The sequence below is a fragment of the Oryzias latipes genome, chromosome 2 (assembly GCF_053564925.1).
Source record: "Oryzias latipes strain Hd-rR chromosome 2, Olatipes_Hd-rR_3.1".
NCBI classification, from domain to species: Eukaryota; Metazoa; Chordata; class Actinopteri; order Beloniformes; family Adrianichthyidae; genus Oryzias; species Oryzias latipes.
In genome coordinates, this window is record NC_136238.1 from 33,674,780 (window position 1) to 33,702,563 (window position 27,784).

The window sequence follows — 27,784 nt, forward strand, 5'->3', positions numbered from 1 at the left end:
TTCCAACTGCTGCTGGGGTCCCCTGGGTGGCCTGCTTCTCCCAGGATTTTTCCACCTGTCATCCTGTTTCGGTCTCCGAATGGCTGAGCATGACACGTCATTACTGCTGTCTCTGAGGGCATCAAAAGTCAAAATTCATGTTAGTTTCCTTTTCTTTTTTAAAACACCTTTTATCCTGTGTGAATTATTTCAGTAAGGTAAAGAATTGTTTTTCTTCAGTTGCTCAACCTCCCCCTCTCTCCTGTCCTGTTTCTTCAAATGTGCTCTGGGGGTCAGTCACTGCTGACTCGGCTCCCTCCTGTGAAGGTAGTGAGCTGCGGAGGATGGTAAACTTATGCGCCTTTGTCACTCACCCACGTAGCAGAGGGGGGTTTTCTGCCTAAAGTTTTATGAGATCCCGGGGGGGGGCTGCTCGGGGGAGGATGTTCTGCTTGGAAAGATATTTAGAAATGTAGTAGTCATGTTCAGTCTTCACCGTCTCCAACGCCGTCAGTTGATCAGTAATGAAAGCCAGCAAGGGGAAAAAATCCCTAAAATTTTCTTTGGCCGAAATGATGGACCTGGAGTAAAATCTTTGGAAAATATATTGTATTACATGCATTCTGGCCGCTAATCATTCACTCTTAATCAAAAAATAAAGACAAATGGTTTTGACTTACCCTTAAGGACTGTTTTTGCCCTACAAAAAGAATTTGGAGAAGTACTAAAAGCAACAAAATCCCACAATTTAAGCTTTTCCTTATTTCACCAAAAACACAATTCTCACTCTAAAACACAGACAATCAATACAAAGACTATAACTTTTAACCGTTTTTGCAAAAGACATAACACAACAAATTAGGTACCTTACACAAAATTAAACCATTTCACTGAAATGAATCGTTCATAACTAGCGTTTTAACATTCATGTTCCCTCTTCTCCTGTTCTACCATACCCTGCACTTTCATACCACACTTTTCCATGCCCACAGACCCTCCATTTTACTTACAATGCCTTTCATTTCTCCTGCTTTTCACCTCACATTTCTTGTCTCTACATTGCAACATCCTTCCAAATCCTCAAAAACCATGTTTCCCTTTCCTTTACCTCGTCCTTTTCCCCATTCTGAAAACAATTTTCAAATACTATTGATTACGATTCAAACAAACAAAACCGCCACTCATTCGCTTCTCATTCAAACAGCCGTGCACAAGATCAAAACAAACAGAAAAACGAACTTAAACAAATTAAAAATGTCAATAATACTTCTTCGAACAAAACTGAACTTAATCGCAGTTATTAGGACATACAAACAAATTAGAGACATGTATTCACAATAAGAAAACCGAAATAATTACAAAATTATTTTACCCCAAATGTATTAGACCCTGCAACCATGCACGTTGATCGCCGTTGCAGCAGAGGCTCCCGGGCGTCGGAGGCGCTGTGCAACATAAAAACCTTTTTCGGCGAACCGAAAACCCACTGGAAGTTGTTTTTCAACGCTGTCTTACAACCGAGGTCATTACCACGCTCGATAACGACGATCCCCACCATGATTTTACCGCAAATTACATCCCAAACTCTTCAAATGTTCCTCATGAAAAAATTCAGCACGTTCCGTCATATTTGGTCGTCAGGGACGCGTCTCGCCGACCACATGGTACAAACAAAGCCAATCACAGCCACCGTCGCCATTTTGGCTAGGACTCCGTCACGCTTACCACGTGGTACAGACAAAACCAATCACAGTCGTCTACACATTCGAAAACAAGTAAAACGTCCCGTCATTGGTCCGTTCGATGTAAACATGATGAACAAGATGGCTGCGTCCATGGAGCAGACAATACACAGGGAAATGTGGAAAATACAGTTAAAATACACAGATTTCAAACATTTTCATCCCATTCTTTCCAAAATCGCATACATTTCATTCCATTCATTCTCATTCAAGCCATTTTCACCGCTGTTGTAAAGTCAAGTCGTCGGCGTCATTAAGTCTGTCGTCAAAAGAAAATTCACCGGTTTCCTCATTTCTTCTGTCTAGTGCACCTTTCATTTTTCCTGTGAATCCCTCTGTGGTTTCTCTACGCATTAAAAATAATTTGTGAAGGTTCGCTGCCTTCCTGGTTTTTCCGAAAATCCTAAAACGCGCAAAATTAGTTCCTATAGTAACACTGTTGTTTTCGTACGGGATTTCGTACAGGCTCAAACAGACGCAAAACCTTCTAAATTTTAACGTAATCCAAATATCACCCGCTCCCAATTTAATATTTTCAATTTTGACAGGCTGAACAGACACAAAACCTGCACAATTTCCTTAGATTCAATTTCATAAATTTCCTAGATCCAATCTGCTGTTTCAGGAGGGTGAACCACAAAACTTATACAGGTGCGCTATGCCGTCCACATACTTCACTTCCCCACAATTTGAGTTATTCACTAAAAGAATAACGTACTCAATATGCAGAATTTACGAACAGGTTCCTGCTTTACCTTTTGTTTGTGAGGCCTCGAGGGAAGTCAAGCACGTGGGGGGAGCGTCACCGACTTTTCGCCGAAAGTCCCAGATATCTCATCTCATAATAAACCACTATCGGTCCTCTTACCCGCGTTGCGCTTCCGCGTTTCTTCCCCACTTATCACGTCGGGGTCACCAATTAATGTTGGAAAAATATAATCTGTCGCTTTGAGATTACTTTCCTTTGTTGCATGTTCAATAAAGTCGAGAAGAAGAAAACCACGGGATTCGGCCGGATTAAGTTTAACAAATTTATTCCCTAACAATATTTCTAAAAACAGAGTAAAACAAAATAAAACAGATCGATCTGGGTGTCCAAAATCAAGGCCTGCAATACGCAAGAGGTTACATTCCGAATTCACATGCAGCTTGTCTGGAGACACAGGAAAAATTCCTTGAGTTCAGACTTTTAAGCATGTGGGCAGAACATCCTCCCCCGGGAGCAAATGGCCGCCGAATCTCCGCCTCTGGTCGCTAGAGATTGGCTGACAGAGGAGCCCGCCTTCTTCCTTCAGCCCATCCTTAGAATCACAGCATCTGGTCTCTGGGGGCGAACCTCACAGATAGACACGGTACGGAATCCCCATGGGTGGCAGGAACTGTCACCGCAGGAAGTCGATCCTAGAGCTTTGTTCTTCACACGGGAGCAGATGCCTGTGGCGGTTCCCAGGGATTGAGATGATTGATTCATGATCCAAGTCAGACCTACAACCAAATGGCCTCAGAAGATCAAAGACCATTTTCTCCTGAAGGGGGTTGGAGGTTGGAGCTGCATTCCTGAAACCTCTTTACCTATGCAATTATCAGGAAGTCCCTTTTAATTGAAATTACTGAAACCCACACACAGTAAACCAGAAAGAAAACCTTCAATGAAATAAAGATAAGATAAAAACCTAGGAGAAATGAGAACCACAAAAAATAAATTCCTTCAAGATATATCTGGATTCTCAAGTAAAGATCTACTGACGCACAAGTTACATGCGAATTACTCGTAGATTTTCCTAAGAACAATGGAAAACTTTAAAACCAGTCTTTTTAAGATGTGTTTGAATCTCCGCCTTCCGGAAAGAGCATGGTCGCTAGATCTCCGCCCCTGGTCCCTCTGATTCGTCAGCTGATAGCCCGCCTGCTTCCTCTGGCCAATAGCTGACGGCTGCCAATCTTCAGATCCGCTCCGCCTCTCGGGGGCCCGTTTTACCGGCGCACACAGTCCGATGATCAAAAGAGTCCCCATCTGGTCAGAGTAAATCATTCCTGGACAACCCAAGGTTCCTTTACCGGTATCCAGAGCAAAGGTCAGCTCCAACCTCCACATGAGAACACGAATCTGAACACTTTCCCAAGGATAAGGTGTTCAACCCAGATAGTAGAAATGTAGTCCATGACATATTTATTGCATCTCTGGAAACTCCTAGATTTGCACAAAGAAGTCCTAGTTGCTGCTGCAACTACAAAGCACAAGTGAAGGTCACTGGAGAATAAGTCCTGTTGAGTTCAAAATGAGTTCACTTCACACTAAAGATAAAGCTATAACATAATGAAGAATAAGATATTAAAACATACATTTTCTACACTGTCCAAAAACCTCACAAACGTCCCAACAAAACACCACCGTCCTCTCAACACAAGCTAACGATGCTAGCCTGCTAACAAGCTAACGCTGCTCGTGCTGTTTACTTCCGGGTCACGTGCAAAACTCTATTGAAAAAGAAATAACTGCTTAACTGAACCTCAATGGTCCAGTTTTATTCAGGAGATAATAAAGAAAATAAAAACAAAATTGAAAAAAAAATGTGTAGAGGAAACGTTTTGAGAGCTGTTGTGACGTCATCACACTGTGTCTCATTCCTTTTTTTTACTTTATTGTTCAAAAAAAATACAATTACTCTGTTGTTCAAAAATCCTTTTTGTTTAAGCTATTAGAGACAGTATATAAAGAAGATTCTAATTCTTTAATCATTACAGGGGAAAGAAGTTGTGATAAGGAAAACTTTGATTTGTGAATATGAAATTTACCAAATATTATAATTAGATTAATTGCCAATTTTACGTTTGATCTTATATTTTTTTCGTGAAGGCCAAATATGATATGTTCAAATTTCATCTGAAATTGTGAATCTAATTTGTAATTTATAAAACGTGCACATTCTTTCCACATTTTTTGCAGTATTACGGTTCAAAAACAGGTGACTGATTGTTTCTGGGTGTTCTTTACAAAAGATACTATTGGGTTCAATAGTCTTCTTATATCTGAGCATGTATTGATTAGTGGGATAGATTCTATGTAGGAGTTTGTAGGAGACGTCTCTCATCTTGTTATTAATTAATAATTTCTGATGCAGGGTCCAAACATTTTTCCAGGGCAAGTCAGGAATAAACTTTCTCCAATAAAAAACAGCAGAGGGAACAGAAATAACATTTTGCTGAAACACGTATGATCTTGTTCTTTTTTCGAGCACAGTTGAAACAAGATTTTCCAATAGTGGTGTCACTTAGAGATATGAAGGAAATATTTGCATCAAGTACAGTATTTTTAAAGAGTTCACAGATTTCAGTGGTGACAGCATCAAAAACAATGACATACTCTTTAGGAGGAACAGCAAGGTTGTATTTAAGGTTAAATTCTTCATATCTAAGTAATTGACCATTGTGGTCAAAGAGCTGACCCACCAGTAGGATATTATTGTCAAACCAATTATTGTAAAATAAAGATTTGTTCTTGTAAAGGATATATCTGTTATTCCAAATAAAAAACTTATGAGGGGAAAAAGTATGTTTATAAATAAGTGCCCATGAAAGAAGAATTTGTCTGTGAAAAGCAGAGAGTTTCACTGGGATTTTGTCGACATTATAATGACAAAGCAGAAGAAAATGGAGACCACCTACTTTAGCAAACATGTGATGAGGGAAAATATTCCAAATGGAGAGTGAAATTTTTAAATAATAAAAATAATTATTTATTTCTTTGAAGCTTATTTCCTGAGAGTTGAAAAGTTACAACATTTTCTGCCAGATTTGATCCAAATTTTTTTGATTTGGTTGTTTTTTCTTTTCTACATTTGACCAAACCCAAAGTGGGAGGAGTCATCTTTCTGCAGTTTATCTGAATCATGGACAGAAGTTGTAGATGTTCCACTAGAACAGTGTTTTCTTCTTCTGTGGATGTTCTAGTGTTCTGAGCACATTGGTAAAGTCTGCTGCATTTTCTGTCAGCTTCCATTTTCAGCATTTGGATCCTCAAAGTTCAGGAAGAAACCGGAATCCAAACTGCTTCCAGTTTCCATGTTTGGGATCTTCTGGACCTGTTGAAGGACACAGATTCTTTCCACATCATGAAGCTGTTCTTCTGAAGCCAAACGGCCCACATGCGCTTTGATCTTCTGCACATTCAAGTGTGGAACAGATGCAGAGAAAAGCTCCAAAGTTCTCAGAGGAGCATTGATTCAGCAGATCTTTAGTTTCTGGAGACGACTTCAATGGAAGAATGAAAACCACATGGATTCAAGCTGAAACTCTGTCAGAGTCAATAAAGTTTTTTCAAAGATGAAGTTCTTGAAGGACAAAGCTCTCCTTCACTGTCAACACACACAGATGATCAGAACAGTTCCACATGTGTCTGCATGTTCTGGGAAGTTCTCCGGTTCCTGGGTTCCTCTGATCACGGGTCCAGCAGCGTGTTTCAGGAACACGGATGATCCAGAACATGGGATCAGACTGAAGTCAGCAGCTTTCAGCTCCTTTTGGGCTTCAAGCCCAGAGAGAAGACAGAAATGTGAGGAAGGCAGAGAACATGAAGGGTTCCTGACAGGAAAGAGAAGTTGGAGCCAGAAAGACTAGAACCGGATCAGGACCAACTCTGGACAGTCCTTTTAGTGGTGGAGCACAGACAGAAGCAGCATCATGTTTGTCACAGAGACGTGAGCTTTGAGGAGCCACTCTGCAGCTTGACCCTCTCAGATGTCAGCAGCTGTTTGTGTCCTCAGATCCAGTCAGACACCAACATGTTCCTCAGAGAACAGCATGTCAGCACACACTGCACACGCTTGGATCCATGCAGACGTGTTGGAAGCCAGAGCTTCAGGCCGGCCTTCAGTGGATCTGTCCGTTCATGCTGAATGGGAGCAGAAGAACGTCTGTTTCAGCTCTGCTGCTTCAGCTCCACTCAAACTGCTGGGAACTCCAAACTCTCTCAGAGGAGAAAAACAGCAGAAAGCTTTCTGCAGCTGCTCTCACAGTGGATCTTCCTCTGTCTTCTTCAGCAGCAGATGATGAAGAGTCACTTTCTTCAGGTTCCTCTCAGTCCTGACCTTCATTCCTGATGGACCAAAGCAGACTGACAGCAGCTCTTTAGCTCCACAAAGAAAACTCTGCAGTTTCCCAAAAACCTTCTGAAGCAGAAAAACCAGGAGACTTCCTGTCTGTCTGTCTGTCAGTGTTGGAGTCTTCCTCCATCTTCAAATGATGAAGGTTTCTGCTTTGGAACATTCCAGAAAGCCTTTTGAAAGCCTCCTGATGATGCTGGAGGACAGGGAGGAGCGCAGGAGGATGCAGGAGCTCCCAGAGGAGGAGAGGCAGGAGGAGCAGAGGGAGCGGCTGCTGGAGCAGAAGCAGCTGCAGACGCACTTTTGGCTCTGGGCTTCAAACTTTGATCAGGAGGAAGAGGAGGAGCTGAAGAGGAGCAGGAATGCTGGGAGTGGGACTGGAATTCAGACTGAATCCAACATTTAGGGACAAAAATGGCGTCTTCCAGAAATAAATCAGAATCAGAGTCTTTGTTGTCATTGTAGATGGGGATACAATGAAATTGCAGCAGCCTTGAAGTGATGAAGTTAAATAAAATAAAATAAAATAGAACAACTGTATTTACATCTCTAACAAAAAATGAACAATATGTACAGAAACTGTTAAATATTAAATATGTCTGGACAAAATAGAATGGAATGAGTCGAGTTGCTGTGAGCGCAGCATAGTAGATATTGTGTTATTGCACAGAAGTCAAGATATTGCACACATGTGTAGTCAGAGATTTAGCATTTGTAAAAAGTCAGAGTGGGTGTGGTTGGTGGAAGTGTGTGTATTCCGTATGGTGATTTCCTGTGGAAAAAAGCTGTTCCTTAGTCTGTTTGTCCTGGTTCTGATGGACCTGTACCTCCTTCCAGAGGGCAGCAGTTCAAACAGAGAGAAAGCAGGATGGGTGGAGTCAGTGATGATGTCAGTCACTCTGCTGAGGCAGCATGACTGGTAGATGTCCTTCAGTGAGGGGAGGGGGCAGCTGATGATCCTCTTCTGTCTTTACCACTCTCTGGAGGCTCTGCTGTTCTGCTTCAGTGCAGTGGGAGAACCACACTGTGATGCAGGAGGACAGGATGCTCTCAATGGTTGAGCGGTAGAAGGTTACCAGCAGCTCCTGGTTCACATTGTTCTTCCTGAGTCTTCTCAGGAAACTGTTCCTCTTCAGTTTGTGGAGGTTCTGGTTCCTCTTGTTCCTCTTTCATCTGTGGAGGTTCTGGTTCCTCCTGTTCCACTCTGAAGTTAATTTGCTGGTTGCAGAGATCTTCCTCTTCAGTCATCCAAATGGTGGGGGAGAACTGCAGGAACACAAACACAACAAGGAGCCTTTTATACGTTTACAGCACTTTTGGATAGAGCTGTGACGCGGTGATAAAGCAGCAGGGGGCACAGTGTCACGGTTAACCGCAGCCCCCCCCCCAAAAAAAACCCAACAACAAACAAAACAAAACAAAATCACCTGGTGGCCGCATTGCAAATGAATACAATTACAACGCAGTATTCTTTATTAACAAATAACAGTAACTACTAACTGTCTACATAATGAACTAACTATATAGGTGTTGTAGAATGACTATGTGTGTGTGTGACCGTGCGCTGTGTGTGTATGAAGAAGGAGTGCACACACGTGTGTTGATTCTCGTGCAGCGGAGCGCGCTACTTTGCTCATCCTGCTGGTTCCTGGGGCCTGTTTCAGAAAGGAGGTTCAACCAACTCTGAGGTTAAACTTGAACTCTGAGTTGGTCAATCGGGAGATTAACAACTCTGAGTTTTCTGTTTCAGAGAAGCTGATCCGAGTTAGGTCAATCAACTCTGGGTGGACTGATTCGGAGGTGAGCGTGCGCACCGCGACTATAAGAAGCCATTATCAATGGAGCGCAGATATCACGAGTCACCATGGCAACCGTGAAAAAAAAGAGGTCTGCGTATTTTTCGCCAGCTGAACTTGACGTGCTGCTGCAGAGTTACAGTGAATATGAGCACATATTCCAGAAGAAAAGCAACACCGCTGCATCTGCAAAACAGAGACAGTTAGCGTGGGAAAACATAGCTGCTCAAGTTAATGCGTAAGTTTGCATTTAAATCATTGTTATAAAATATTGGCTGTAATAACTTTTTAAATAGCGTAAGGACTGAAATAAAAAATGGCGATATTTAGGTGTACTTTTGAAGTGTCATTCCTGGTGTAAATGCATGAAATGCTGCATAGTGTACAGAACCAATCTGGGGGAAAATGCATTTAACGTTGATAATGTTTAGAGGACTTTTTGTTAACCTTACCCACTTGCAAACGTTGGTCAGTTTAATATTAATACATTCAATTGTGTTTTTTTTTTTAAGTGAACTTTTGTCTACCCTTTGATCAAGTGGTATAGGTTTATATGGGATTAAGAAAGTAAGCAGTGCTAGCAAATTGTGTTTCCAAAAAGTATTTGTTACATTAATTTAATCCAATGTCCGTTATTTCAATTTCATGTAGATGCAATCCTGCAGGAATTAAAAGAACATGGCAGCAGCTAAAAATGAAGTATAAAAACATAATTCAATCAGGTCAAATTTGAGCATGTCATGGATGTAGGCTTTGTTGACAATATTTGACATATGAAATATCTACATAGCAATACATATCTAATGTTGTTTTCATTGTATATATGTAATTGACTGCAAAGAAAAACGGTAACGCTCAAACAAAAACGTATGGGGAAATGACAAAAAATCGAGTCTAGTTCTCAAAATCCTCGCACGAGGTAAATATAATTCTCTATGAATGAATGCAGCCTCCTCGTCTATTGGGTCCTCCAAAAAAGGACTTGAAATGTTCTTTTTTTGTTTTGTTTTGTTTATTTGTTTGCTTAAGATATGTCTTTATTCATGACTGTATTTTAGAAATACAATAAACGAATGTGATCAGGTTTAGTTAGTCTCTGATGTGTTTTGTAGTCGAATCTGAACATTGGAATGAGACACAGTGTGATGATGTCACAGCAGCTAAAAGTTTCTTTTTTTTCTATTTCTATTTTGTTTTTATTTCCTGAAAATAAACTGTTTATTTTAAACTTTATTTGCCAGTCAAGTTAAAATGGCTTTTTCTTTGCAACCATCGACATCATAATTGAGCGACAGACAACACTCCAGACCAGCTGGTGGAGCTAAAGCACCATGACGCTGTTAGCCAAACAAAGAAGAAGAACAGCACGAGGCGCTAGCAGCGTTAGCTTGTTAGCAGCGTTAGCTTGTGTTGAGAGGACGGTGGTGTTTTGTTGTGTCGTTTGTGAGGTTTTTGGACAGAAAGGACGATACGTGGTTCGTGTGGGAACTCTCAGCATTTTCCAAAGTGTCGTAAATGAGTGAAGAAGTGTTGAACGGAAAGACAACGTGGATTGCTGTGATTGTGAGACTAGCAGATGATCGATCGGAGCTGCAGTGAAGAGGACGGCGGTGTTTGTGGGAGTTGGAGCTGAAGATCGGAGCAGGAACCATGTCTTCAGAACCTCAGGAAGGTTCTGTCAGAGAACAACTTTCTGCTGCTGAAGGAACCATCGTCCAGAACGAGGAGGAGCTCTGTCGTCAGCGCAGACTGCTGGATAGCAGCTGGAACCCGCAGCTCCAGCTGCACATAGTTGGTACGTTCACTCACTGCTGCATACAAATAGAACCATGAACGTCTTTGTTTTCCTCGTCTGAGCTGTTATCTGAATCCAAACTGGCTGGATTATTATAGCTCCAATGTTGCTGCTGTTTTAGTTTCACCGCTAAGATGAGGGAGCAGTGTTGCCAGATAGTGGGACAGTTTTCCAGCCCAAAAGTAATTTGAAAACCGACAGACAGACTCCAAAACAATTCCAACTTCTATGAACGAACCACCATTCGTGTTTTATGTTTTTTTCCATTTGTGTTAACGCGTTTAAAGTAACAGTCCTAACATCTTATGGTGTTTCAACCAGTGGCGGTTCTACACCAACTTACTCCCCGCGCGAGTAACACCCCCCCCCCCACACACACACACACAAAATTTGATAACATCCTTTTGTGTTCTTTATCTTCTATTTGGCCATTTTACACAAAAATGCATGAATGTTCTAGACTCGTATTACAGAAGGGTCATACTCAGTCAGACAGGGGGCCTGAATCCAAAAGACGCTTTAGGTTTAAGGCAGACCAAGAAACATTTACTAAAGCTAAACCTTTAACCCTTTAAAACTGAACTTTTTCAACATAAATATGAATAAAAACAGGAGTATTAATACAGAATAACTCAAGTTAAATCTTAAATAATGTAAAACATTTTCCTCTCCATAAAAATAAAATCTGTCAAAAGCACAACAACAACTGCAGAACAAAACAAAGAAAGCCTGGAAATATTATTAATAAGAAATAAATCAGATCATTCAGTTTTCTTTGCTGTTTAATCATTTTTTATAGAGTTTAACTCCTGGCATCATTTTTAACAAAGTTCATGTCTTGGTGTGTGACGTCCTGTGTGTGTCTTTGTGAAACGCATCAGAGGGATTAGATTTTTTTAATAGCCTTTTATTGTGAATATTATTCTTAGGTCTTATAAAACATTCAAAGCTAAATCGTATAATTCATCAGTGGGATTACTCCAAAAATAAACCCGTTACTGTCAGCCAGTGTTCCTCAGCACACTAGTGTCCTGTGAGAGATGGTCAGGTTTACCGAGGGGAAAAGCATTCATCATCACCATAATTGTAATGTCTTTGTTCTTTGAAAAAGGCTCACGTTTCAACCTGAGTAGTTTAATGACAGCTTTTTTAAGCTTTTCAAAATAAATGCACCTGATTTCTCAGCATCGTCTTTTATAAGTAGGCGAGAAAAACCTTTGATGGTAGCTCCTCCCACACGCAACGGGAGCGTCGGTTTCTAAAGATACTTTTGGACAAACGACCAGCAGCAGCTTTGATGCAGATTAAATCAAAGGCAGAGGATTCCACATCTTAGGACCGACAGCAGAAAACGCTCAGTCTCCTCTAGTTTTGGGCCTCGTCATGGGCTCCACAAGCTGGAGCTGACCGTCTGACCTCAGAGCATGAGCTGGTTTATAAGTCTGAATGAGGTCAGAAATGTGTTTTGGAGCAAGTCCATGTAGAGCTTTAGAAACAAACTATAAAATTCTAAAATTAATCCTGAAATTAACAGGAAAAATAGGTGTAATGTGCTCATAATTTTTGGTTCCTGCTAAAAGTCGTGCAGCAGAGTTTTGAACTAACTGCAACCGGGAAAGTGACTTGTGGGAAACCCCACTGTAGTGTGTTGCAGTAGTCCAGTTATGAAGAGATAAAAGCGTGCACGACCTGCTCAAAAATACATATATAGCAGCTGCAACTCCTCCTCAGAGACAGGAGCTGCGCAGCTGCAGGATGGCACTTTGCAGGTTTCAGGCTGGTACAAACTCTGTGAAATAACAGGTAATAATAAACTGATAGTGGCGCAGATTCTTTTCTCTCCAAGCACAGCTACTTCTCTTCGTCCCCCTGGCATCACATGGGGTCAGTCAGAGAAGGACTGGTCTAATGAAAAAAATGTTTTATAATTATAGATTTGTCTGCGAGCCAGATATGGCCATCAAAAGAGGCATATATGGCTCGCCAGCCATGGGTTTTCCTGTCCTAATGTTTAACAACTCCTCGCCTTTATACACCAGAAGAGTCGATTGTCCTTCTGACAATGGTAAAATAACAAAAACAAAACAATATATTATACAAAAAGCTGAGGAGAGCCAAGTGGCAAACCAGCCACCCTTAAAGCCATCTTGTTTCCTTTCCTTGTTTGGTTAATCTCTATAAAATAAACACCTGTTTTTTAATAATGTCTGATTGAAAGACATAATCTATTACAGACTTTTTTTCACGTAAACCTCCCCCTTTCCCTGAAATCCTGGATTTCTGATAGTTATTATAACTATCATTAACTGTCAAAAAACGAAGGGGCGAAGGACCTATGGTAGCATTCCCTTTTGCACTGGGGGTGCAGTAGTCTGCGGCGAGCTACTCATGGTCCTCCGTCTCGAACAGAGGTTGACAGGGGTTGTCCCGGATGCTGGACAGCTTAGTGTAAGCCAAATGAAATTCTGCGCTATCCCTTTAAATGACATTCTGCGCTGTCGCTCCTTATGAAAATTCTGGACTGTCACTTTAAATTTGCCGGTTCCCTTGCACTGTCATAATACCGCAAGACCTAGGGTGACGTGGCTTTCATTTTTCAAGGCATGTCAAAGCACCAACAGGTGTGGATTCATGGGAGATCTGAGCTGTGTACCGCTGTTGCAGATTGCCATTTATTAGCTGAAGCCGGGATTTGGATCAGCACGGGTTGAGCAAAAAGTGAACCGGTGAGTGCAGCCATGATTGAAGCAGCTGGCCCGGGCACCAGCTTAAATGAATTGTGTTTGGTAAAAATGAACTATTTTTCTGCTTGATAAATAATGTTGAATTATGAATTATTTGAGTACTCGTTGAAATGATCATCTACATTGAGTTTGGATTATAGAGAATGTTGTACAACAATCGATTATGCACTTAAGATATTATTTGTTTGTTTGTTTTATTTCCCCCTACATATGAATTAAATATGCATTTGTTAATTATGTCAATTTGATTTGATTTGATTTGAAATGGTTTATTTCAAGCAATTAAGTAGAAATAATACACAACAGCAATATAAACATCAGTTATACATTCATACAGTAACTAATCAAATTTAGGATAATTAGACATATTAATAAATATTGCTTGAAAGGGAGTGGAAGGAAGCGAACTTATATAATCCCACCCCGTTATACTATAACCATTTTATTACATGATTTATCAATATCCGGTTCCTAGGTTTTATCAGACAGAATTAAAGATCATAAGATATCGATAAAGCACATGACAAAGATGAATTACTTAAGTATTACGTCAAAAATAACTATTTTAGAAATCAACATGGCAAATGCAGATCAGTCATCTGAACTATATGCAGATTATGTTACTTATAAAAGCCATTCATTAGAATAAAACATAATACTATATCAGTAAAGCAGACACAACACTGTTTCAGGAATTTTCATAGCAAAATTTCATCAAGTATCAAAAGTTAAAAACATGTGCAAAATTATGCTACATTAGGAAAGATTTTTGAATCAATTTATCAAGTTTTGGAGAAAGTGAAGTAATATCATTAAAAGTCAATCAATTTAACAATTTTCAATAAGTGATTAATCATTTGTTTTACTTTTTTAAATATTTTTATTTATTTATTTATTTTTATAATAAAGTAATGCTGTAGGGGAAGAGTAAAAAGGGTCCATAACTGTCGATTGTCCAAGGTTGGTATTTCTTCTTTTACTGATAACAGCTGATCTCCTGGGTTCAAAACAGAGTTTATAGTTCTCTTCGATGTTATGTCTGCAGACATTAGATTCAGGTCCATATCCTTCTTCAGCTGATATCAGCTGCGGTGAAAGTTGAGGTCAAGTTGTCTGCAGGTCAGAACTCTGCTGTTATTCAGGTTACGTAAAGCAGTGCTTCTCAATTATTTTTTGCCAGGCCCCCCCTAGGAAAAGAAAATGTTTCGCGCCCCCCCTGACCCCCCCCCCCCCCCCCCCCCCATAACCCCCCCCCCACACACACACACACAGACACACTCGCGCGGTGACAATACATCAGGTCAGTATCTATAACATTTGTATACCTAAAATTGTATCTTTTAACACTAACAAAAGAAAAAAGCAAAATAAATCCACTTTCAACAAATATTAACTTTATTTAGCCACAGAAACCCTGTTCTAGTCTAAAACAGAAAAGAAGCTGAAAGTACCTGAAATAAAAAAAATCTGTCATTCCTTATTTAAACTAGAAATATTTTGACCAACTGAACCATTTGATGCTGAAAAAAATAATTCAATCAATAAATAATATTAAATCTAAATTGATCTGAAACATTAACACAGCAGCACCAATATATTTAACGTTTTTAGTCTGAAGAAATAGGTAAAAACGTGCTGATTTTTTTTTTCTAAATGACGGATTGTTTATTTCTGATCTCATAAAAGTGCAGCTGTTTTCCTGCATTACCTGCTGTCTTTATGTCTGTCTGACACCAACTAAACCACAGGCAGACAAAGAAAACATGGATGGAAAATAAAGACACGTCATCAAAATGTCTACAATAGTTCATAAAGAATGACATTGTTAGCATGAGCTTAGGAATCTAAGGGCAGCGGTGATCTTGGGCAACAGGCAGCGGTAGCAGTGGTCCGCGTGCCCCGATTCCCCTGGCAGACAGGGCCCACACCACCCCTCCCCTTTCGTTCTCACTCGCGCAGCCGCGGACAGACAGAACAGACAATAGGAACCGAATAGTGGACCAGATTATTTTCCAAGCACTGAGCCGCTGTCACCGCTGCCCCCACGTTAAATTTGCGCCGGACAAACCTGTGCCTAAAACCGCCACCACCGCGCGCCCCCCCTGGCATCGCTTCGTGCCCCCCCCAATTTATTAGGGGCTCAACCCAGAGCTCCAGACTGCGACCACATGGTCGCATTTTGCGACCAAAACTTGAGAGTGTGTGACTGAATTTTACATCCAGTCGCACATGTGCTACCAGTACATTTGCCTCCCCCTCCCTCTGTATTTTTTTATACATTAAACGTGGAAGGGGCACGTCAATGATCAATGAAATAATCAATGAGACGGGAGCGCACACGGACACAAACACATACTCGCACAGATACTCGTGAAACGCGAGCACACACTCGCGTTTCATTGAGTAATGCCTGTCTGTGAGAAGAATAGGGAAAGCCACTGTAAATGGCTAAATGGGTGGAGGGGGAGGGGCCTAGAGAAAATCAAGAACTTAGAAATGTTACCCGTGTAAATCATTTAACATTTAATTTAAATGAAATATTGACACTTTTAATGAGAATTTTAATTATATTTATTTCCAATTTTAAAGAATTAATGACACATTTATTTAATTATTTAATGGCGTCTATATGTATTGTTTCAATGAGTTTTATTGGGGAAGACTGTGAGGATGGAGGACTGTATTGCTGATTCGGGTTAGGAGTTTAACCGTAAACAAGATGGGGTGTCGGTCAGGACACAGGGAGGAGGAAAAAGGAGAGGTGACTCCACTTGTCAGACGTTCTGCATTTATTCCTTTGCTGAATATTCCAATTCAGTCTGTAAACAACAAAAATCCTCTCATCACTAAATAAATAACACAAATAGCCCTGCTGTAAATAAATAAATTACATAAAACAAGGAAAACTGACTCAGTATGTCATTATAAAATAAACTCCAAATAGGCAAAATGATAGGTAAATTAGCAACCTCCAGAATAGGCAAATATAATCAGATCTGCTTTAAACCTCATAGAAACAGTTACAACAGTGACACCTAGCGGCTGAGAAAAATAACTGCACGAATAAAACGTGTGAAGCATATAAAACAAAGGATTCAAACACTTACGTTTTCTCAGTTACTTAATATTGAAAATACAGCAACTGGAATGAACTGTGGTGTTAGACAGGGTTTTTTGGCAACTAAAGTCTCTCTCTGCTGCTGGCCCAGAGCACATGGAAACAGGAACTAGCTCAACAAAAACCAGAAAACAACAGAAGAAGAAAAGGAACTTGGCATCACTTCCTGTGATGTCATCAACAATGGGCTGAGCCTTCACAACAAGTCTCTTCTGGTCCTCCAGACTCCTAAGACATTTTCTCCAATGATCACAGAGTTTATTGATGCTTGAAAAAAAAAAAATCCTGGAAACGTATAAAACGTATAAAAGGCTCCTTGTTGTGTTTGTGTCCTTGCAGTTCTCCCCCAGCATTGGATGACTGAAGAGGAAGATCTCTGCAACCAGCAGAGGAATTTCAGAGTGGAACAGGAGGAACCAGAACCTCCACAGATTAAAGAGGAACTGCAGAGCTTTAATGTAACTGATAGTCAGGATGAAGAAGGGAACCAACGCGAAGAATCAACATCAACTACAGATGAAGAGACAGAATCATCATCAACTACAGATGAAGAGACAGACCCACAGAACAGAGATCAGAGGAAAAGAAGAGACAGAAGTCATGTCCAAAGTGTGGAAAGCTCTCACATGTCAGCAGGTCAGTGTGACTCTGATCTTCATCTCCACACTATCGGTATGTTCACTTCAACAACGGTTCTATCTTGAGCTTCAAGCTCTCCAAACATGCAGTCCATCAACAGCGTGTCCTGGAAGAGTCTCTTCTGTCTCTACCTGTTGAAAAGACAGAAGACATTGTTGGTCAGTGCAGCCCACAACATTCTTCAAATCATATGATCTTAGTTAGTCCCTCCAGCTAACGACAAACAGGAAACCTTAACAGATCAAAGAGAAAATTGTTAGCAGATAAAAAAGTACAATCTGTTTTGTCGTCTGTGGTTCTAAGTTTGTAGTTCAGTTCTTTTCAGCAGATTTCTCTGTCAAACCCAAAATCCCATCTAAACCTCTTTGATGTCTCCATGTCTCCAATTCCAGACATTCAGACAGATTCTATTTCCAAAAATACATTTCATGCTAAAACACAAACTCCTGCTCATGGATCTGCAGACAGAAATGATTCAAACCTGAACACATCAGTGAAAAACTGCTTTGTTCAAAAATGTAATAACTGACACACCAAAGAACCATTTGATCCAGTTTCTTCTAGATCAAAATCCAACAAGAACCACAAAGTTCCACTTCATTGTTTAGTGAAACACTTTTATTTCTGTTTTTCTGTCAATCATATATAGAAGGTTGCTTTTAATTATTTATATAAAATGAATTATGACAGTTTAATTAGAGCTATCGTGTCATTACTCATTAAACAATCATTGTCTGTTATTAAGTAATCTAATGAATCTATTTTTAATCAATCTAACCTAATAATTGCTGTGAAAAGCCTGATTTTGAGGTATTTCATTGAAATCTGTGACATTGTGGTGCAGAAAAAGATGAAGTTACAACTAAAGTGGCTTTTTGAAATTGTCTTATCAAACAGACTTCCATCCTCTATGGTTTCACCAACAAGGATAATTTTTCTCTATTAAATTAAATAAATTAAAAACATTTTTTCTCAAATCTCCAACAATTAAAAAAAACCACAAGACCAAACATCAAGTCTAGAGTTCTGTAATTTAACACATAAAACCAGTAGGAACACATTTTCTGAACAATCCAAAGAAATGTTGACCACCAACTTTGTTGACACCACGAAACATTTCAGGAGTCCACAACCTGGGACACACCATCCACAGTTATCATGCAGAGGGAAAGACAGTAAAACGCAGGACATGACAACAATAAGTACTGGATCTGTCGTCGGTTTTTATTTCTTAGACATGATAAAAAAATCATCTCTGCTCACAATGAGCTTTTTTTCTCCTGTGGGGTCGTAAGGGGTCCATTCACACATCGATGTAACTGACCCCGCCCACCTATATAAATACTGCCAGGAACAGGTGATTTAAATTAAAAAACCAAAAAAAAACATTTTCCTCTGTGAAATGATAATGATGATCCGGTGTTGTGAAACTGTTGGCGGTGAGATGACAGGCGTGGTGAAATGACCGCGTGTCTGAGGATGAAACGTGAGCGGTAAAAGCACAAAGTGGATCCGGGTTTATGACTGCACAGCTGTTTGTTTCTGGGGTCACAGCGGCTGACATTTATGAAGTTACAAGTTCAGTTTGTTGAATAAAAACCAACCAAGATCACATTAAACCCAGACTTTCTGTCTCTTCTGACAAATGTCCAAATTAAATGTGAACAATAAATGAATATCATCTCTTCATTTACTGGAGATGAAAATTAATAATGATGCTGTTCAATTAAAGAAAATGTTTATAATTAGTAGAATTAAGGAAAAAGTAAAAACAATTAATTTTACATGCAATAAAAGCACCAAGACAGACACATTACCGTAAATTCCGGACTATAAAGCGCACCCGATTACAAGCCGCACCCGCCCATTTTCACGTGTTTAACTACTTTTAAACATACATAAGCCGCGTCGTAGTATAAGCAGCATGTATTAAGTAATATGGTAAACCTGACAAATCACATCCTGACTCCCAGCATAGGTAAGGTTCAATACCACACTGTGGGAGGAGTCAACTTTGCCTCAGGCTCATGCATGTGAATACGACCACATCTGACAAAAAGCATGGACCTCTATTCTGTTCACAACTTCCTCGGTTATGGTTTATTTTTTTTATTTTTTATTTTTTTAGTTTTTTTTACTTATTGACAATCTAGGTATCACACATAAAATTACAAACAGTAACCATATAATCAACATTACATCCCTCAGTTATGATGAGGAAATTTACATCCACGCTCCCCCATTTCCCATGAGTCTTAGGGGCTAAAGGCGGGGCCAATGCCCGGCTCGTCACACTGTTGTACGTGTTTAAAAATGAGCAAGTAGCAGCAGTGCATGCAGGGGTGAAAAGGAACAGCTCTCCTTCCGTTTGTGTCGCGGCAGCATTATGGTACTAACAGGGCTGGTTAAAAAAAAAAAAAAAAGTAAAATAAAGCAGCGGCGCCTGAAAAGCGCGCGCCTCAGCGCGATAACAGCGCCTCAGCGCGGCGCGTGCGTCAGAAGTTCCGCGGACGCCTCTGAGCTCCGCGCTCGCCCCACGCGCTCCCCTTCCTATCTTCTCCGACACCTCTGGCCAGGGCGGCTACAGGGAGGAGGAAATCGTGTCTGTGCAGAGCAATCGGACTTAAGACCGTACGTTTTGTGGATGAGGGGTGGATGTGTTGTTACGTGTGGGAGCCTTCAGACTGTCATCGCCCGTTCTATGTGAACGAGCAGCAGCCAGGAGAACATGTCTCCAGCTCACACGGAGGCTGTGAGCATTTCAATGCAAAATTCAGTCAGTCCTCAGAAACCGTTAAAACGACCACGTGGATTTGTGTTTCCAGTCGTGTCCCGACAAAATAAAGGCTAATGTTATTCCCACATGCGCTGTTCTCTCCGTCACGCAGCTGACCGGCTTTTCCAATCCCGTTGGTGATGGTGGATTTTTTTCACGCTGCTTTTAACTTGAAAGCTGCATCATATTGTAGCGGCGATCACGTGCACGCTGGGTCTAATGGCACCAAAGGATTCTGGGATGCGGCCGGGCATGCGTGTTTCGTTTTTTGAACCATGACTGAAGTGCCTAAGACCGGAAGTCACATCCATGCTGTTTGGCTGCTTAGTTTGTTGAAAAATAAATGACTTGTGCTTGGTGTTAGATAAAGAAGTCAAACCGGTCACTGAGTCCGAAAGTCCGTACATGGCGGCCACCAACTAAATCCATAAATTAGCCGCGTCACTGAATAAGCCGCAGGGCTGTGAGCGTAGGAAAAAAGTAGTGGCTTATGGGAATTACGGTAAGTTACTCGGGGCCCTGTCACATTATGGAACCAAAGATAAATAAAACAAAATAACTTGTTTTTTTTTTCATGTTCATTAGTTAAGTTCTTAGAAATGTTGATGGTATTTTGTTCTGACGTATCCAATCCTATGGCTGTAGGTCTGACATACCACAATTGCAGTACTTTTGGTTTCTAACAAATTTTTGCAATACTCTTTCAACTTTGATCTATTTTCCTTGTGCAAAATTGTTGTTTTTTGAGTTAATGCCTAAATATGTGTCAAATAGCTATTTGACCTGCTGTTAATTAAGTTAAAAGCATTTCAGATGTATTGGAAATGTTTTTATATATTTTTTGTATTATTATTATTATTGTTGTTTTAATCAGTATTATTATCATTATCGTTATTATTATTTAATAATAGTTGATGATGTCACAGTTGTTCAGGAGAACATTTAGAATTGACACTTCCTGTCATAAACACTGCAGATTCCTGGTATTTATGTCGACATTCCATATTCCACATTTTGCCATTTTCTGTAACTCCAAAATTCGGAATTCCAGTGTGCAAATGTACCAGACTGATTGAGACTCATCCACACAGACTCACTGCTGTGATTGAAGCTAAAGGTGCATCTACTAAATACTGACTTGAAAGAGTAAAATAATTATGCAAACAATTATATTTTATATTTTTGTAGGCCTGAATAATATACTGCAAATGTATCGTTATCGCAATATCAAACTGTGCAATATGCATATCACAAAAGACAGCAACAATTGCAATAAATGGTTACCTTAAATGTGCTAAACAATGTTATGACAGCTTGAAGTATTTAATGAGTCAAATAAATCAATTTCTGCATTTGACCAATCAGATGGACATCTTTTGATGTGATCTTTAGATGTTCATCTCTTATGTAGACTAGAGTCATTTGGAGTAGAATTTTTAAACTGTTGCAATGAAATGGGAATGTTTTTGGTTGTTTTCATTTGTTCAGATACCACAAGTTATATTGTTATCGCCATATTTATCACCAATATCGTATTTGAAAGTTTTCTCATATCATGCAGCCCTACAAGGGTCCGAATACTTTTGCAGGGTACTGTATGTGTACAAACAAGTAAACAAGAACACAAAAGGAACATTATTAGAACATTCTACCACACTATATGGTCATGTGTCTTAGCTAAATTCAAGTGTTTCCACACATCAGACTGGAATGATGGACTGATCAGTTTTTGCTGCATCATGTGTGTGTTGTCTGCTGTGATGTACTTGGGCATTTTTACGTTACAATAAAATACACCTACCATGACCCAATCCTAATTGTATTTTCCATTATCAGTTTATCTTATTTTAAAATGATTTTGTATAGTATAGGTAGATTCAATTCGTTATTTGCCTCAGACAGGTTTTTCAGGTTGGTTTGTAGGAAAATAAATCCATTCATCAATTAATTGATTAGTCGTTATACTCTTAATGCTACAGCATCATAATAACAATTATCCTTTCCCATGAAAATATATTTTGTTCCCACAAAATATTGCGGTTGAGATGGAAACGGTAGAAAGAGTGGCATCCCTGGCCTTAAACCCCCTTCTCCTATAAGCAGCGGTAAACGAGCGGCGTCTTGACGCTAAAAGCCTGTGGTTCTCAAGGAAAACATGAACATTTAAACATACATCGCATGCAGCTTTTCCCCAACGTGTTGTTCACAAAGATGTTTACTTTTATAAAATACATATCCCTGGTTATTTATTTTGAAAAGCAGTTTAAGTCTTAAATAACTACTACTAACTACTTGATTTTATTTTTCGGGGAGAATTTTATTTTTGTTTACACCACATTTGCACTAAATGGTGTCATTTATTTTTAACAAATACACTATATTTTTGTTCACAGAATTAATATCTGATTCACATCCCTTTTTTCTAATTAAGCAATGACTATGGTTTTGTTTTTCAAAAGTTAATAACAATGTGCCTGGCAGCTACTTGATTTATTCATTTTTTATCCTGTTTACAGCAATTTTGTTTTAAATAATGGCTGCTGTTCATGTTCGCTGTCGTTTAAAAAGAATTTTACATATATTTCCAAATGAAAATTGTCATTGTTTGTCAAAAACAGAGTATTAATGATTTCAGAAATGTTATACAGAAGTCTGTTATTCATTACACCAAATAGGACACAAGTTGTTTATTATCACGGTGTTTAAAAATTAAATGGGGAAATATTTTCCAAAAAAACAGTTTTTCAAGTTTTTCTTTCTTACAGTATGATAATTCGTGAGTTGTTAGAGACAAGATATATCGATTATCACAATATCGGCATATCGTGATAGTATCGTTATCGTGAGCAATGTATCGCAAATCGTATCGTATCGTAAGGTACCCAGTGATTCCCAGCCCTACCTGCAAACCCGGCTAGCTGGATGGCACGGTCCACAAAGACAAAGACCCAGCACTCACTTGCAGTCTTGGACGATGTGCGTAGCAGGCGGATATAGTCTAGTTTATTGTCCAGAGATCGTACGTTGGCCAGCGTGATTGTTGGGATATCTGGTCGGTGAGGACTAGCCACTAGCTTAGCACGGATGCCTTGAAGCTTCCCCCTCTTTTGCTTCCTCATGCACCGCCTGTGGCGCCTCCACTCCGTCCGGAGCAGACCGCAGTCACGTAGTTCAACTGGTACAGTCCTCAAAAAAATGGTCCGAAACAGGGGATCCGCCGATTGGGAGCAGAACCTCGCGGGTGTATGAGTATATTCGGTTAAAAACAATTCAATCTGTTGAAACCCAAAAAGAAAAAAGCCCAAAAACACACCGAATAGGGAAGAGAGGAGCTGTCTGGCTTTTTTATGATTTCCTTTCAACAGTGTTGTCCTCCTAGGTCGTCTCCCATAAAGTCCACTCTGGCTCAAACATCGACGAATGGTGCGATCTGACACTGATGTACCTTGATCTAGGAGTTCAGCTTTAATGTTTTTGGAGGTTATTCTGGGCTCTTTGGATACAGTTCCAACTATCCGTCTCCTCAATTTGTCATCAATTTTCCTCATCCAGCCACGTCCAGGGAGGTTGGCTACTGTCCTGTGGGTCTTAAACTTCTGAAAAATATGTGCCACTGTCGTCACAGGAACTTCAAGCTGCTTAGAGATGGTTTTATAACCTTTACCTTTACGGGTTTTGTCTATAATTTTGTTTCTAATGTCCTGGGACAATTCTCTCCATGGCTTTCTGTTGTCCATGTTAAGTGTGGTACACACCTTTTCACCAAACAACAACGTGACTATTTGTCTCCCTTTAAATAGGCAGACTGACTGATTTTGGGTTTGAAAACAGCTGTGATGTCAATTAAAGGACATACCTGAGTTCATCATGACCCCTGGGCAATTATTTCTGTCTTTTATGGAGGTACCATCATTTTTGTCAAGCCCTATTTCATTAGTTTGTTTTTTAAATAATTCTGTTCTACAACTCAAAAGTAATGGCTGATTTTGATTATTTAATTTTCAATAAATTTAAATTTATTGTTACTTTTGATGTTTCAAGTCATTTCAGTGAGCCTTGTGGACCTTACTTCTTTAACTGAGGGGTACCAACAATTTTGTCCACCACTATAAATGTAGATATTTATTCATTTCAGAGAGATCATTGATTTTTACAGATGCATGTACTTTGTTGCCGGTCCAACTTACAACTTACAACTGCTCTCGACAGTCATGGCAGTTTTGATCAGTTTCCGCCAGCTCTTCTGAGAGCTCTCTCTACTGAAACAGCCCTTCTCAGAGTCACTAATGACAACCTGATGGAGAGTGATGCAAGAAAATGCTCTGTGCTACTGCTACTGGACTTGACCACAGCCTTTGACACTGTTAACCATTACGTCCTTTTGGACAGGCAAAAAAATTGGGTTGGGCTATCTGGTTCTCCTCTTATCTGACTGGCAGATCTGTTGTTTTTTCCAAATTTAAGTCCTCTTCTTCGTCCCTCACTTTTGGTGTGCCACAAGGCTCGGTTTTGGGACCTTTATTGTTAATTTTATGCTCCCTTTGCAGAATTTTCATAAACTGTGTCAGTCAGTTTATTGACTGACACAGCTCTCCTCATAGGAGGGAGGTGCAGGTTTTTTTTCCAGCAAATTATTGTGCTGCTGTGCTAAAGAAAACAGAAGAAACTTAGTAAAAAATATTGCACATATTCTGACTCAGACTATTTACATTTTTATTGGTCTTTATAACACACAAAGTCATCAAAACACATAAAGACTCTCTTCTTGTGTTTCTGCAGGCCTCCCCCAGCATTGGATGACTGAAGAGGAAGGTCTCTGCAACCAGCAAAGGAACTTAAGCGTGGAACAGGAAGAACAAGAACATTCAGATTATAAAGAGAAACAGGGTTACCCAGAACCTCCACAGATTAAAGAGGAGCAGGAGGAATCAGAACCTCCACAAATTGAAGAGCAACAGGGCGTACCAGAACCATCACAGATTAAAGAGGAGCCAGATGAGCTCTGCATCAGTCAGGATGATCAGCTTGATCTGAAGCAGGAGACTGATACCTTGATGGAGATTCCTGCTTATGAGGAAGATGAGAACAGTGAAGCAGATCTAAACAATCAGCAGAGCTTTAATGTAACTGATAATCGGGATGAAGAAGGAAACCAACATGAAGAATCAACATCAACTACAGATGAAGAGGCAGAATCATCATCAACTACAGATGAAGAGACAGACCCACAGAACAGAGATCAGAGGAAGAAAAGAGACAGAAGTCATGTCCAAAGTGTGGACAGCTCTCACATGTCAGAAAGTCTGTGTGACTCTGATGTTAGAAAAAATCCCAAGAAAACAAATCTGGGTAAGAAAAAGTCTGGTAAAAACTCAACAATAATTATTAACCTGTCTGACTACATGGAAACTGGGTCTGATGAAAAATATTATATCTGTAAAGAATGTGGTCAAAGCTTTTGTAACATATCTCTGTTCAGAATTCACGCAAGAATCCATGGAAAAGATAAGCGATTTTCTTGTAAAGACTGTGAGAAAAGATTTAGTCACAGATCTCATCTCAAAATACACATTAGAACTCACACAGGAGAAAAGCCTTTTTCTTGTAAAGAATGTAAAAAAGGTTTTAATCAAATATCTCATCTCAAACCACACATGAGAACTCACACAGGAGAGAGGCCTTTTTCTTGTAAAGAATGTGATAAAAGTTTTAGTCGTATATTTGATCTCAAAACACACATGAGAACTCACACAGGAGAAAAGCCTTTTTCTTGTAAAGAATGTAAAAAAAGTTTTAATCAAATATCTAATTTCAAAAGACACATGAGAACTCACACAGGAGAGAAGCTTTTTTCTTGTAAAGAATGCGAAAAAGGTTTTAATCAAATATCTCATCTCAAAACACACATGAGAACTCACACAGGAGAGAAGCCTTTTTCTTGTAAAGAATGTAAAAAAAGTTTTAGTCAAATGTCTAATTTCAAAAGACACATGAGAACTCACAAGGCTTTCTCTTTAAAAACAATGTAATAAAGGCTTTAGTGTAAACTCTAAATTCTAAACTCTTCTGATGTCGACTTCTAAACCTCTGCACTGCAGTCAAAGACTTTATTTCACAAGAGGGAAAAAGTTCTGTTTCTCAGAAAATGTTAATATTTTAAAATTTGTTTTTTATTTTTTTAAATTCCTAGGGACAAACCCCAATGTTTTAATGAACTCCATAACAACCTGAGGTTTCATTTCATGTACACAGAGCCACAGGCTGATGGCCTCCATACCATATTGATGAAGTAACTTCATTAGAGGGAGGCACAAGTTAGTATTAACTGTGTAGAAATTAAGTTTTCTAAATACTTGATCGTTTTAATATGATATTCTTACTTTCTAGGACATTTTTTTTAGGTTTTCATCTTCTCTACATCAAAAGCAAAAAAGGAATGGATTAATAAATATCAATCTTTGTGTAATGATACTAGACAGAGTTTTACTGCTGACAAAATATGTACAATTTTTTCACAAAATGAATGTTTTAGATATACCTGCAAATAGAAATGAGTTGTTTGTTTTTGAGTCATTAGAGCTTATTCTTGAATGTCCTCATTATGGTTGAAATGTTTTTTTTATACATCTTTAATTCTAACACGTTTAATGTAGGGCTGTGACGATGACTGCATCACCGCGGTGATGAAGTCATCACCGCACTTTTTTTACGCACTTTTTTTTTTACTTTTTGCATATGGTGCGTGTTTGGAACTATAATAAACAGATTAAAAACATTCATCTTTGCTGATAATTTCTTTTTTCTGCTAGTCCTGTGTTCAGACTTTCCTTCTTTCTTTCAGACTGTTGTCTCCTTTTCTCCCACCGCGTTCTTAAGTGCGCGACACGGCCGCCCACCGGAGGATTTTGTGTTGGGGGGGGGGTATTACTGTTGTCCTTCACTCCGTAACACCAAACATGAACGCGCGCTGTTAGATTTCCTTGAATATCACTACATATTTTGTTTGGGAACTATTTTTTGCAGCGTTACGTTACGTGTCTGTATAAACAAAGGTGGAGCCTCCTGCCCCGCGTTCTTCATGGGTGTCAGGCTTCACGGCTACCGGAAAAGTGACAGTGTCTGCAGTCTGCTTATTACTGGGCAATACATAATATTTTGAGAAGATGTCTGTACCAGAGAGCACAGGTGAAACTTGCGTGCAGCTCCAGAGCGGTCCGCTGCAGAAGAATCAACACCCCCCCCCCCCCCCCAACACACGTGTGCACACCTTCCTACTATTCCTGCACAAGATGCTCCCCGCTCACACACACAGTCAATCTACAAAACCTATAGTGAGTTCACAAGTTAGATATGTAGTTGTTAGTTGTTACTGTTATTTGTTAATAAAGAATACTACCATGTAATTGTATTTATTTCCGATGCGGCCGCCGGGGGCAGAAGTCTGGTTCTGATCCATCAGATCTCACTAGCAACAGAACCAAACCTTCACGTGTTGCAGCAACAGTTTCCATGTTTGGGAGGATCTTCTGAAGAACAGCTCAGTTCCAGATCACATCATGATGTTTGATGTTTTCTTCATTCCAGGAAATCATCTGTGTCTCCTTTGATCTGTGCTGAGTCAGCACTTTGACTTCTTTTCAACTTTAGATCCATCATTTACAATCAAGGATTTATTGATAAATATTATTTATTGACAGAAAATAAAGAGTAAATGTATTTATCATCCAGCAGTGATGGTGGTGTTTGTAAGTCTTTTATTTTGAAATTCTGATCATCATGGTGGGATTTCTAGATCTGCATGAACTCATCCTGAATCCAAAAGACACTGGAGCATCAAAGAATCCAACCCAGCTCTGCCAACATGAGGCTCTTACTTTGAAAAGTCTCAGACTTCCTGCAGGGAAACAGGCTTTCTGCTGCTGCACTGACAGATGTGCACGAGCTTGAAAGAGCTTCCTGACTGAGGAGCTGCAGACTTTCTCCTGCAGAGCAGCAGCTGACTTCAGCATCGTCATGGGAACACAGTCTGCTGCTGCTTCTGGAAACGTCTTCAAGGCTGTGGTGGGACTTGTTGGTCTGGAGGACAGATTCTC

The 27,784-nt window shown here is 39.7% G+C and overlaps 1 long non-coding RNA gene across 1 annotated transcript; it reads left to right on the forward strand.

Annotated features, from left to right (window-relative positions):
* The first annotated feature begins 9,641 nt into the window (after positions 1 to 9,641).
* On the forward strand, positions 9,642 to 26,464 carry LOC144988320 (uncharacterized). The gene is made up of 3 exons (XR_013652187.1): positions 9,642 to 10,414; positions 16,616 to 16,912; positions 24,471 to 26,464. It is a non-coding gene; the product is annotated as an uncharacterized LOC144988320 (long non-coding RNA).
* Positions 26,465 to 27,784: the final 1,320 nt, after the last annotated feature.